General features: G+C 42.9%; 1 protein-coding gene across 1 annotated transcript in view; it reads right to left on the bottom strand.

Annotated features, from left to right (window-relative positions):
- LOC141085569 (suppressor of cytokine signaling 3-like) overlaps positions 1–12,101 on the bottom strand; it is a 239,890-nt gene that overhangs the window by 95,310 nt on the left and 132,479 nt on the right. The window contains exon 2 of the mRNA XM_073571029.1: positions 4,611–4,663. The gene's annotated coding sequence lies outside the window, so the exon portion shown is untranslated. The remainder of the gene's footprint in view (positions 1–4,610; positions 4,664–12,101) is intronic.

Here is a 12,101-nt window from a genome sequence, read left to right as displayed (position 1 = left end):
TGTGCTGAGATGTACAGACGCTTCAGAACACATGCTCCGGAGACCAGAGCAGCAGGGGAACGAGGAGGAGAGGTGAGAATTATTTATATACTTTTTTAAATCAGTGAATTGTGGTAGCCATAATACTGTATAGAGGACCATGGGGAGTGCATTATACTGTATGGAGGACTATGGGGAGTGCATTATACTGTATGGAGGACTATGGGGAGTGTATTATACTATATGGAGGACTATGGGAATTGCATTATACTGTATTGAGGCCTATGGGGAATGTATTATACTGTATGGAAGACTATAGGGAGTGAATTATATTATATGGAGAACTATGAAGCGCATTATACTATATAGAGGACTATGTAGAGTGCATTGTGCTATATATAGGACTATAGGTATGCATTATACCATATGGAGGACTATGGGGAGTGCATTATACTATATAAAGTACTATGGGGAGTGTATTATGCTATATTTAGTAATATGGGGTCCATTATACTACAGCTCTGGCAAAAATTAAGAGACCACCACATCAAACCCTGTCATGAGCAGCCCATTCTCCAGACCTGAACCCCATTGAAAACCTCTGGAATGTAATCAAGAGGATGATGGATAGTCACAAGCCATCAAACAAAGAAGAACTGATTAATTTTTTGCGCCAGAAGCAGTGTAAAAGACTGGTGGCAAGCATGCGAAGACGCATGAAAGCTGTTTTTAGAAATCATGGTTATTCCACAAAATATTGATTTCAGAACTCTTCCTGAGTTAAAACATTAGTATTGTTGTTTCTAAATGATTATGAACTTATTTTCCTTGCATTATTTGAGGTCTGAAAGCATTGGTTTTTTTTTAATTTTGACCATTTTCCTTTGTCATATAAAAATACAAAATGTATTGCTTAGAAATTTGGAGACATGTTGTCAGACATTTATAGACTAAAAGAAGAATTTAGATTTTACTCAAAAATATATCTATAAAGAGAAAAATCAGACAAACTGAACATTTGAAAGTGGTCTCTTAAGTTTTGCCAGGGCTGTATAAGGAAAGCTATGTAGGGCCTAGTATAATGTTTGGAGGGCTATGTGGGAGCCTTTATACTGTATGCAAGCAATTATACAGTGTGAAGGTTTGTGTGGGGTCCATCATACTGTGTGGAGGGCTGTGCGAGGGCCATTATACAGTGTGGAGATGTGTGGGGACATTATTCTGTACGTAGACCCATTTTATTGCATTGAGGGCTCTGTGGGGGTCACAGTTGGGGGATCATACTGTGTTGGTGTCACCATGCTTTTCCGGGGGAGTTGAGGGGTGGGGTCCAGTAGGGTCATCATAGTGTGCATGTGGAGGGTATTGTGGATGAATTCACTGTTGGGGTATCTTAATGTTTGTGGGGCTCTTTTGTTGATATCATAGTTTATGAGTAGAGATGAGCGACTTTGCCTTTTTTAGGGTCGAGTCGGGTTTCATGAAACCCGACTTTCTCAAAAGTCAAGTCGAACGAAAACGTCCGACTATTGGGAAAAGTCGAAGGTGCGACTGAAACACGAAACCCAATGCAAGTCAATGGGGAATCAAAGTCGGCAGGGAGTGGGAGGACACCTACATGCCGGACTGCTTTTTTAAATTGCACGAAATCTCTCTCTCTCGACGCTGCACATGTCATCTCGTTGCCCACAGTGTACGTCCTTGCTCATTGGCTGAAAAAAAAGTCACGTGCAAGCATTCTGTGGCGTACGGGTAGACGACCGCATGGTCGACCTCACGCTATGGTCGGGTTTTGCTCGGTGAAACACGACATTGGCGAAAGTCGGCGACTTTTGAATCTGACCGACCTGTTTCACTCAACTCTATTTATGAGTGTAATAAAAGGGGAATCTAGGGCTTCAGTAGGAGGAAAATTAGAGGGCACTCAGTACCACACAGCAGGTGCAGGAATTTGGACACATAAGGCAGCAGCAGCTCAGTATTGGGGTATCAGCAGGACAACGAGTTTGTGCAGGTTGGGGATAGACGGGGATGGGGCTGAAAATAGGAGAAGTGAAATATGTCTTTGTTGTAGTCTCTGCAGCCGAGTCCCTGCTGGAGAAGTTGTTATGTCGGTCTGGGCCAGATGGAAAAGATGGGAAAAGTGAACGATTCCATCAGAAAGAACGTCCTCTGAAAGTCACCATCTATAACTGTACTGTTAGTATCTACCACTATATGTCACCACATGGTGGTAATATCAATCTTGGTTTTTGCATAGAGATATTTTTCAGTCATCTGCTGAGGTTCTCCTACATCCACTATCAGGGTGCGCCACCATGGTTGTAATTAGGGATGCATGATTAGGGGCCCACTCAGAAGTCCCACCCTCTTCCTGAACCAAACCATTAGCTATGCCTCTGTCCTTATTACAAACAATAGGGTCTGATGTGACAGATCTGGCAGTGCCATTATATTGATATTTCTTTTCTAATAACAGGAGAGAAAACGTGATGTGCATCCAGTTATGGAGCCCGGGCTTTCTAGATAATTGACAAACACATTGATCCCTATGGACTCATCCTGTCTCTATGGAGAATGTCTCACTATTACCTATTGTTATGCATTTTCCACTTTATTGTCAAGGGCTCCTCTTATATACTCCGGTATTGTAGTACTCCGGTATTGTAGTACTTGTAAGAAAAGGAAAGCGTGGGAAGTCTCTAGGGACACAGATACATTGTGTGGAATACAGTCCAAGCATCTATTTTAAACCTCCAGTAAGTATTTTGCAGGCTGGTGTCTGATACTCGCGCTCGATCCCAAACTTTCCATTCATCTCACCAGAGCAAGAAAGAATAACCACCTGGTGCCATGCTGGACATGTGCCAGGCTATCTCTGCTAGTTAACAACCGATGGCCTGACACTTAACTTTACAATTGCCAAATTGCATAATACACGATAGTGTGGCGCCTCAGCGGCCATTAATGTCATCCTGCACAACGATTAAATCAAGCTACACTGTAATTCTACATCTGTGTTATTAATATAGTCACTAGATTGTCTGCTCTGCAGAAGAACCATGACTTAGCTGCAGATTATCAAGAAGTTACTCTATTGTCAGCTCCACAAAAGAACCGTGTCCAAGGAGCTACACGATTGTTAACTTCGCAGGTGTACCATGACCTAAGAGCTGCAGATCACTAGGTGCTACTAGATTGTCAGCTCTGCATTCAATCCATGACCTAAGAGCTGCAGATCACTAAGGCTATGTGCACACGGTGCAGATTCTGCTGCGGTTCCGCAGCGTTTCTGGCCCTGCGGGTCCGCAGCAGTTTCTGCTGCGTTGTACAGCATGTCAATTGTTTGTGCGGAATCCGCTGCGGTTTCACATCTCCATTGTAGAGGTGTGAAACCGCAGCCTAAACCGCAGGTCTTTTTGACCTGCATTTTTTCCAAAATCCGCACCACCGAAAACTACGTGTGCACATAGGTTAAGGAGCTAATAGATTGTGAGCTCTGCAGGTGAACCATGACCAAAAAGCTGCAGATCACTATGGAGCTACTAGATTGTCAGCTCTGCAGGTGAAACATTATCAAAGAGCTGCCCATTTCCAAAGAGATACTAGATTGGTCACAGTTCACCTGTGGAGCTGACAGTTGTGTAGCTCAGTTATCTGCAGTTCTTTGGTCCCGATTCACCTGCAGAGCTGACAATCTAGTAGCTCCTTAGTTATCTGCAGCTCTTTGGTCACGGTTGACCTACAGAACTGACAATCTAGTAGCTCCTTGGAAATCTGCACCTCTTTGGTCATGGATTGCCTGCAGAGCTGACGATCTGGTACCTCCAACGAGCTACTCTATTGTCATCTCTGCGGGCAAACCATGACCAAAGAGATGCAATTTACCAATTACGTACAGCTACTACGCGGTCCTTTTTATTGTCTTTAAGTGGTTCCTGCCAGTTTAATGTATACATTGATACTTGACGCCCAAGTACAGATGCAGCAGAGCTAGTGTAGAAAAGCTGTGTTTGTCATGGCACCGCTTGTTGCGGGATCACAAAAGGGTTTCCCATGGCTGAAAGAGAACTCCAGCTTTCTTACATTTAGCAGATTGCAAGTTTCTGTGCCAAGCGTTATACCACACAGTCCTAAAATGATTTCTTCCTTTTGGTGACAGATTACTTTCTGTGATAAATGTAGATTTTCTCCCATCACCCTATAAGCCTACTCTATTGCTAATCTGATATGCAATTCATTTGCAAAACATAAGAGACTAAGTGCAATTGATTTCTGATTGGATTATGCCGCTGCGTTTTAATTACGGTAAATTGCAGTAATGTATTCTGTTTATATAAAGCCTCCGAGCACCAGATGAGAGAACATGCTGCTGCCGGGATGGAATCAATATTAGTCTTCAGAACTTAATATTCATGAATGATATGATAAATATTTATGGAATGTTACATTGTTTCTTCCTGGAAGGATGTGGGAGATTAAAAAGGCATCTAACAAGAAGAACATTTGCAAATAAGACACACAGTAAACCTTTACTACTAAAACTGACACAACTTTTAGGATACACTTAAAGGATAGAAGAAGAGGTAGACTATTGTGTGTGCAAATTACAGAAATAAAATGCACCTTACCTTGTTGCATACAGTCCCCCCTATGTTGCTTGCAAACAACCTGCGCCGGCTACCTGGAAAATCAGATGTAACATGATGCATGGCGGTAAATAATAGGCTAATACATAGTTGGATCTTAGTGGAAGTGAATGCAAATATTAATCCATAAATAATGCTGGAGAGGGGTATGTGCTTGTCTGCAAAAGTCTCCTAGTTTCTGCATTCTTCATGCAATTTTCCCATTGGAGTCAGACTCCACTTCACCACATTCAAAGCTTTACTTTTGGAAGGGGAGGGGGTTGTTTTTTCATGGTGTGTGTCTGTGTTTTTTTTCCTTCCTTGCAGGCATGCTATTTGTCAGAGTAAGGTTTGGGTTGTGTTTGCTTGGCTAATGCCTGTCCCTCCTCCCCAAGTCCCCGCTCAGCCCTCCCTCCCTGAGTATTCCTGGAAGTGCTGAGGGTGATGTTGGTAAAGGGGTGGACTTGTAATGCTCTATCTCTTTTTTATTCTCTTTCCCTGCAGTGCAAATGTCATTACAAACAGAAAGCTGAAATGATAACAGGAAGTCACCCCCTACCAGCAGGATTTTTTTTAAAATTATTTTTCAATATATCTTTGCTAATCATCTTATTAACACCGTAATATATTGCAAGCGACTGGGAAACGCAAACAGCATAGGGATCTGCAACATTACCGGCGGAGTCAAATAAATAATATACACTTTCCATCTGAAAATTTATAGCTGGTCTTAATCACTAATGCGATATTTGCACTTAGCGGAAATTAACCCCTTCCAACTCATCTGTGGTTGCTATGCTCTGGCACTCATGGGGTTAAAGGAAAAAATAAAATCCAGAAAAGAAACTTATAGCAGAGAGCTGCTAGTATATACTGTAACAGTCACAGATATAAGTAAATGCATCAACATTTTTCTATCTGATGGCTAACACGGTACAAAGATATAATATATCTTTCCTGTATCTAGAAGTTCTCAGCACTGGAGATAAAGGAGTATGTGTTTTTTTTAATTAATTTTTCTTTTTGTCTGGCATCCAAATGATGAAAATTATAGTCTCCCTCTCAATTTCCCCCTCCAGACTGAACTGGCTGATAAAAACACACTGCACAACCTGTGGAGATAAGATAAGACTTTAGGGTTACTGGCCCTTTAAATAAGTTATTGCATATATTGTTGCACCCATAGAATGATCCCCTTTGTCTGTCCTTGCGGCTAAATACCAATTTTGGCAAAAGTTCATATTATTTTCTCTTATTCAGCCAATTATGACCTAGTAGTTTTCCCCAGCATGTGACTGTAAGTATGAAAATCTGAGCAGTCATAATTAATGCTGCTAACATATATACCGATGTAACCATTGTCAGATGGCACAGTACTTTATTAGCATAGCCATATATCACACTATCTCACAAGCTATGGATTGCTACCTACTGTATGTACAGGATCAGAACCTAGCACAGGAAAGTATCACCAGAAACACCATCATTACAGGAATACATCACCAAAACAACCATCAGTACAGCAATACATCACCAAAACTACCATCATTGCAGAAATACAATACTAGAATCCAGGTACGGACTGGGGCTGAAATTCAGCCCTGTCATTTGAAATCACAAAGGCCCATGCTGTCCCTGTCCCCAAGCACCAGATAGGATATATTACTAATATTACCCTGGATGGAGGAAAGCAAGATTTACTATAAGACCAATGTTTCTAAGGATACCAGTGGCCAGCGACTTTATGCTCCATCACAACTCTTAACAGTATAGTTGTCTTTAAAACACCGATTGTGTTAACGACGTAGCAGACAAGTTGGCCCACGACCTGACAGGCCTTTCTGGCATTTGCCAGAATTGCCAGATGGCCAGTCCGGCCCTGCCAGAATCAATATCATTAGAGGAATACCTCACCAGACTCAACATCATTAGAGGAATACCTCATCAGAACCACCATCTTTACAGGAATAAATCACTAGAATCACCAAGAGTTCAGAAATACAGTGTCACAACCACCATTACACACATATACAGTCATGGCTGAAAGTATTGGCACTCTTGAAATTATTCCTGAAAATGTAGTATTTCTCCCAGAAAATTATTGCAATTATACATGCTTTGTTATGTTTATTTCCTTTGGTTGTATTGGAACAACACAAAAAAAAACTGAGAAAAAAGGCAAATCGGACATAATTTCACACAAAACCCCAAAAATGAGTTGAACAAAATTGTTGGCACCTTTACAAAATTCTGGGTAAACAACTTTGCTTCAATCATGTGATGCTCGTTCAAACTTACCTGTAGCAAGTAACATGTGTGGTAAATATGAAAATCACACCTGAAACCAGATAAAAAGGGAAGAAGTTGATTCAATCTTTGTATTGTGCGTCTGTGTGTGCCACACTAAGCCTGGAGGAAGATAGAAAGAGGATATGAGTACTGTCTGAGGACTTGAGAACCAATATTGTTGAAAAATATCAACAATCTCAAGGTTGCAAGTACATTACCAGAGATCATGATGTTACTTTGTCCTCAGTGTGCAACATAATAAAGAAGATAACAACCCATAGTACTGTAGCTAATCTCCCTGGACGTGGACGGCATAGAAAAATTGATGAAAGGATGCAACGCAAGATAGTCTGGATGGTGGATATGCTGCCTGTTATGAATGGGTCACCGAGGAGAAAAAAAAGCAACACATGCTAAGTCTCAGAAAACCAGAGAGGTTGGTAACTATACACAAACAAAGGGAGAAAAATAGGCTGAGCAAACGATGGGGCCAAACTAACATGAAAGGACAGGAAAGGAAAGATACTCTGCAATCTGCCAAAAAACCCTACCCAAAATAATGTCCAACACTTCTGATAGCAAAATTAACCCTGAAGTCACTAGACTTCTCCCACTATATCAGCACTCTGAAATATTCTGAGACAGAGCAAAAAAGAGGCCAATCTAATAAAGGACAAGAAGGCAAATTGGCAAATACAGATAAATAAGAGTGGAAATTCAGCACAGCCCAGCCGGGCTGGCTGACCACACAAAAACTGAGCTGACCAACAAGAGCAAGTGTGAACATTAGCAAAAACAAACTTGAGAAGACTGGAGCAGAGCTGAAGTCCAAGACCTGAGAAGCAGACTGAATCACCAGCAACAGGATAGGGCGTCGGCTGTCTTATATCCAGTCTGATACTCCAGAGATCCAATCATTATCCTACTCGTCAGGTGGCAGACCATTACCAATTAAACTAACCTCACTACGTCCTGTCACCACCAGAGGGAGAACGGAAGGAGATCTCCCTGCTGGTGGAGCAGAAAATGAGCTCATAACAGTACCCCCCCTTGAGGAGGGGTCACCGAACCCTCATCCACGCCACCAGGCCGATCAGGATGGGCCCGGTGAAAAGCACGAACCAATTTATTGGCATGAATATCTGAGGCACAGACCCAAGAATTATCCTCCTGGCCATAACCCTTCCATTTGACCAAATACTGGAGTCTCCGTCTGACCAAACGAGAATCCAATATTTTCTCTACCTCATATTCCACATTGCCTTTAACCAAAACAGGGTCAGGAGGTGCTGCCACAGGAACTAGTGGCTCAACAAACCTCTTCAACAGTGATTTGTGAAATACGTTATGGATTTTGAATGTAACTGGAAGAGCCAATCGAAAAGAAACAGGATTAAAAATCTCCAAAATCTTATAAGGTCCAATACATCTTGGCTTAAATTTAGGAGATGCAACCTTCATAGGAATATTCTTAGACGACAACCAAACCATATCACCCACTTTAAACCGAGGACCAATGGTCCTATGCCGGATGGAAAAATGCTGGGCCTTTTCCTGAGAGAGTGACAACTTATCCACCACTTGGTCCCATATCTGCTGCATTCTCACAACCACAGTGTCCACACCTGGGCAGGATGAAGATTCCAATTGTCCTGAAGAGAATCGAGGATGAAACCCAAAATTACAGAAAAAGGGTGACATCAAAGTGGCAGAACTAGCTCTATTGTTCAGCGCAAATTCGGCCAAGGGCAAAAATGAGACTCAATCATCTTGATCAGCAGATATAAAACATCTTAAATAAGACTCCAGGGTCTGGTTTGTTCTCTCAGTCTGCCCATTGGTCTGGGGATGAAACGCGGAGGAGAAGGATAACTGAATTCCCAGATTGGAACAAAAGGCTTTCCAAAATCTGGAAACAAACTGGACCCCTCTATCGGACACAATGTTCTCAGGAATCCCATGTAACCGAACCACCTGTTCTAAAAACAAGGGTACCAATTCAGCGGAAGATGGCAACTTTGGGAGTGGTACAAGATGGACCATCTTCGAAAATCTATCACAAATCACCCAGATAACAGTCACTCTCTGAGAGACAGGAAGATCAGAAATAAAATCCATAGAGATATGGGTCCATGGCCTCTTGGGCACCAGGAGGGGCATCAGCAACCCACTAGAACGAGAACAGGGTTTAGACCGAGAACAAGTCCCACAGGACTGTACAAAATTCCTGACATCACGAGATAAGGCAGGCCACCAAAACGACCGACTCACCAAACCTCTGGTACCAAAAATACCTGGATGACCAGCCAATGCGGAGCAATGGACTTCAGACACGACTCTTTTTCTCCACTGGTCAGGAACATACAATCTTCCCATAGGGCAACGCTCAGGTTTATCCTCCTGAAATTCCTCCAGGGTGCTTCTCAAATCGGGCGAAATGGCAGAAAGAACTACTCCCTCACCTAGGATAGTAGTAGGCTCAGTCACATTAAGAGAATCAGCAAAGAAACTCCTAGAAAGGGCGTCTGCCTTAACATTCTTAGTGCCCGGAATAAAGAGACCACAAAATTAAAACGCGTGAAAAACAAGGCCCATCTAGCCTGTCTAGGATTCAAGCGTTTAGCCGACTCCAGATAAATCAGATTCTTGTGATCGGTGAGGACCACAAATTGATGTCTAGCTCCCTCCAACCAATGTCTCCACTCCTCAAATGCCCATTTCATGGCCAACAATTCCCGATTCCCCACGTCATAGTTGCGTTCAGATGGGGAGAACTTTCGAGAAAAGAAGGCACAGGGATTCATCTTAGAAGTCACAGGGTCTTTTTGGGAAAAAACAGCTCCTGCACCAATCTCAGAAGCGTCTACCTCTACTTGAAATGGAAGTGAGACATCAGGTTGCCGTAGAACTGGAGCTGAAGTAAATCTCCGCTTAAGCTCCTGAAATGCTGAGACAGCCTCAGGAGACCAATTCAGCACATCAGCTCCCTTCTTGGTCAGATCAGTCAGTGGTTTGACAATACTAGAAAAATTACCTATAAATTTATGATAGAAATTAGCAAAACCCAAAAACTTCTGGAGAGCCTTCAAAGAAGTAGGCTGAACTCAATCATAAATGGCCTGTACCTTGGCCGGGTCCATTTCAATAGTCGATGGAGACAAGATAAATCCCAAAAATGAAATCCTCTGTACACCAAAGAGGCATTTCGATCCCTTAACAAACAGGGAATTCTCCCTCAAAATCCGGAACACAGTCCGGACATGTTCCACATGGGAATCCCAATCACTAGAAAAGATCAAAATATCATCCAGATAGATGATCAAAAACTTATCCACAAAGTCTCGAAAAATATCATTCATAAAGGACTGGAAGACAGAAGGGGCATTAGAGAGCCCAAAAAGCATCACCAGGTACTCAAAATGTCCCTCCGGAGTATTAAACGCCGTCTTCCATTCATCTCCGTGCTTGATGCGAATAAGATTATACGCCCCCCTGAGGTCAAGCTTAGTAAACCAGCAGGCACTCTTAACTCTGGAGAATAAATCAGACATCAGAGGTAACGGGTACTGATATTTAACCGTCATCTTGTTAAGGGAACGATAATCAATACACGGTCTTAATGAACCATCTTTCTTGGCCACAAAAAAAACCCAGCGCCTAAAGGTGACGAGGATGGTCTAATATGACCCTTCTTCAACGACTCCTTAATATAGGATCACATAGCATCATGTTTGGGTACAGATAAGTTGAAAATCCGACCCTTGGAAAATTTACACCCAGGCATCAACTTAATTGCACAGTCATAACTCCTATGAGGAGGCAAAGACGCAGACTTAAGGGGGTTTTACACTAAGCAATATCGCTAGCAATATCGCTAAAACGTCACTGGTTTTGTGACGTTATAGCGATATTGCTAGCGATATCGCTATGTGTGATACTTACCAGCGACCGGCTCCCCCGCTGCTCATCGCTGATCGCGCGAGAATGTCCGGCTCCATTTCTCGTCGGGCGCTTCCTGCTGAGACTTCCTGCTGTGACGTCCAGCGACGCGTGGAGGCGGGCGGGAGGACGCAGGATCGCTGTGTGTGAAAGGTAAGTATCGTGCGCTGCGTCGCTGCTGCATCGCTGTGAGATCTTTCTGTATGAAAGCTCACTAGCGATCATTTAGCGATGCACCAGCGATCCTGACCGGGTCGGATCGCTCGTCGGATCGCTGGTGCATCGCTAAATGTAAAAGGGCCTTTACTCTCACTAAATACATCAGAGAAATCAGCCAGATAATCAGGAATATCATGAGACTGAGGAGAGGTGGAGAAAACAGGAGCGTTCCTAAGAACACACTGACAACCCCAACTCACCACAGACACAGATTTCCAATCCAAAACTGGGTTATGAGTTTGCAACCAGGGGAAACCCAGAACAATAGTATCATGCAAATTATGCAGCACCAAAAATTTACAATTTTCTTGGTGGTCTGGGGCAACTCGCATTATCACCTGGGTCCAAAACTGAGGTTTATTCTCCGCCAAAGGAGTGGCATCAATACCCCTCAAAGGAATAGGCGTCTGCAGAGGCGTCATGGACAAACCACAACATTTAGCAAAGTCCAAATCCATCAGATTCAGAGCTGCTCCTGAATCCACAAAAGCCTTAGTGGAAAACGTGGACATGGAGCAGATCAAAGTAATTGCCAAAAGGAACTTAGGTTGTACACTGCCCACAGCAAATGTGTGTGCAAAACGTTTCTCTCATTTAGGGCAGACAGAAATAGTATGAGAGGCATCTCCACAGAAAAAACACAGCTTATTACGCCTTCTAAACTCCTGACGTTGCGCCCTAGACAACACACCCATCACATTGCATAGGTTCAGACGATTGTTCAAAAGGTGGTAGCGCCTCCCATGTAGTTTTACGTTCACATAAACGCCGATCAACTTGAATGGCTAATGACATAGAGCCATCCAGACCAGAGGGAACAGGAAATCCCATCATAACATCTTTTACGGTCTCTGATAAACCTTTCCGAAAGAGAGCTGCCAGTGCACTATCATTCCATGTAGTAAGGACCGCCCACTTTTAGAATTTTAACAGTATAACTCTGCAGGATCCTGACCCTGGTTTAATGCCAACAGGGTTCTCTCAGCTTGATCAACGGCATTAGGTTCATCATACAACAACCCCAAGGCTTGAAAAAATGCATCCACA

The sequence above is a fragment of the Dendrobates tinctorius genome, unplaced genomic scaffold (assembly GCF_039654945.1).
Source record: "Dendrobates tinctorius isolate UK_male_01 unplaced genomic scaffold, ASM3965494v1 ptg000028l, whole genome shotgun sequence".
In the NCBI taxonomy this organism is placed as follows: domain Eukaryota; kingdom Metazoa; phylum Chordata; class Amphibia; order Anura; family Dendrobatidae; genus Dendrobates; species Dendrobates tinctorius.
Note: the sequence above shows the minus strand (reverse complement) of the source record. Positions and strands in the feature narration are given on the sequence as shown.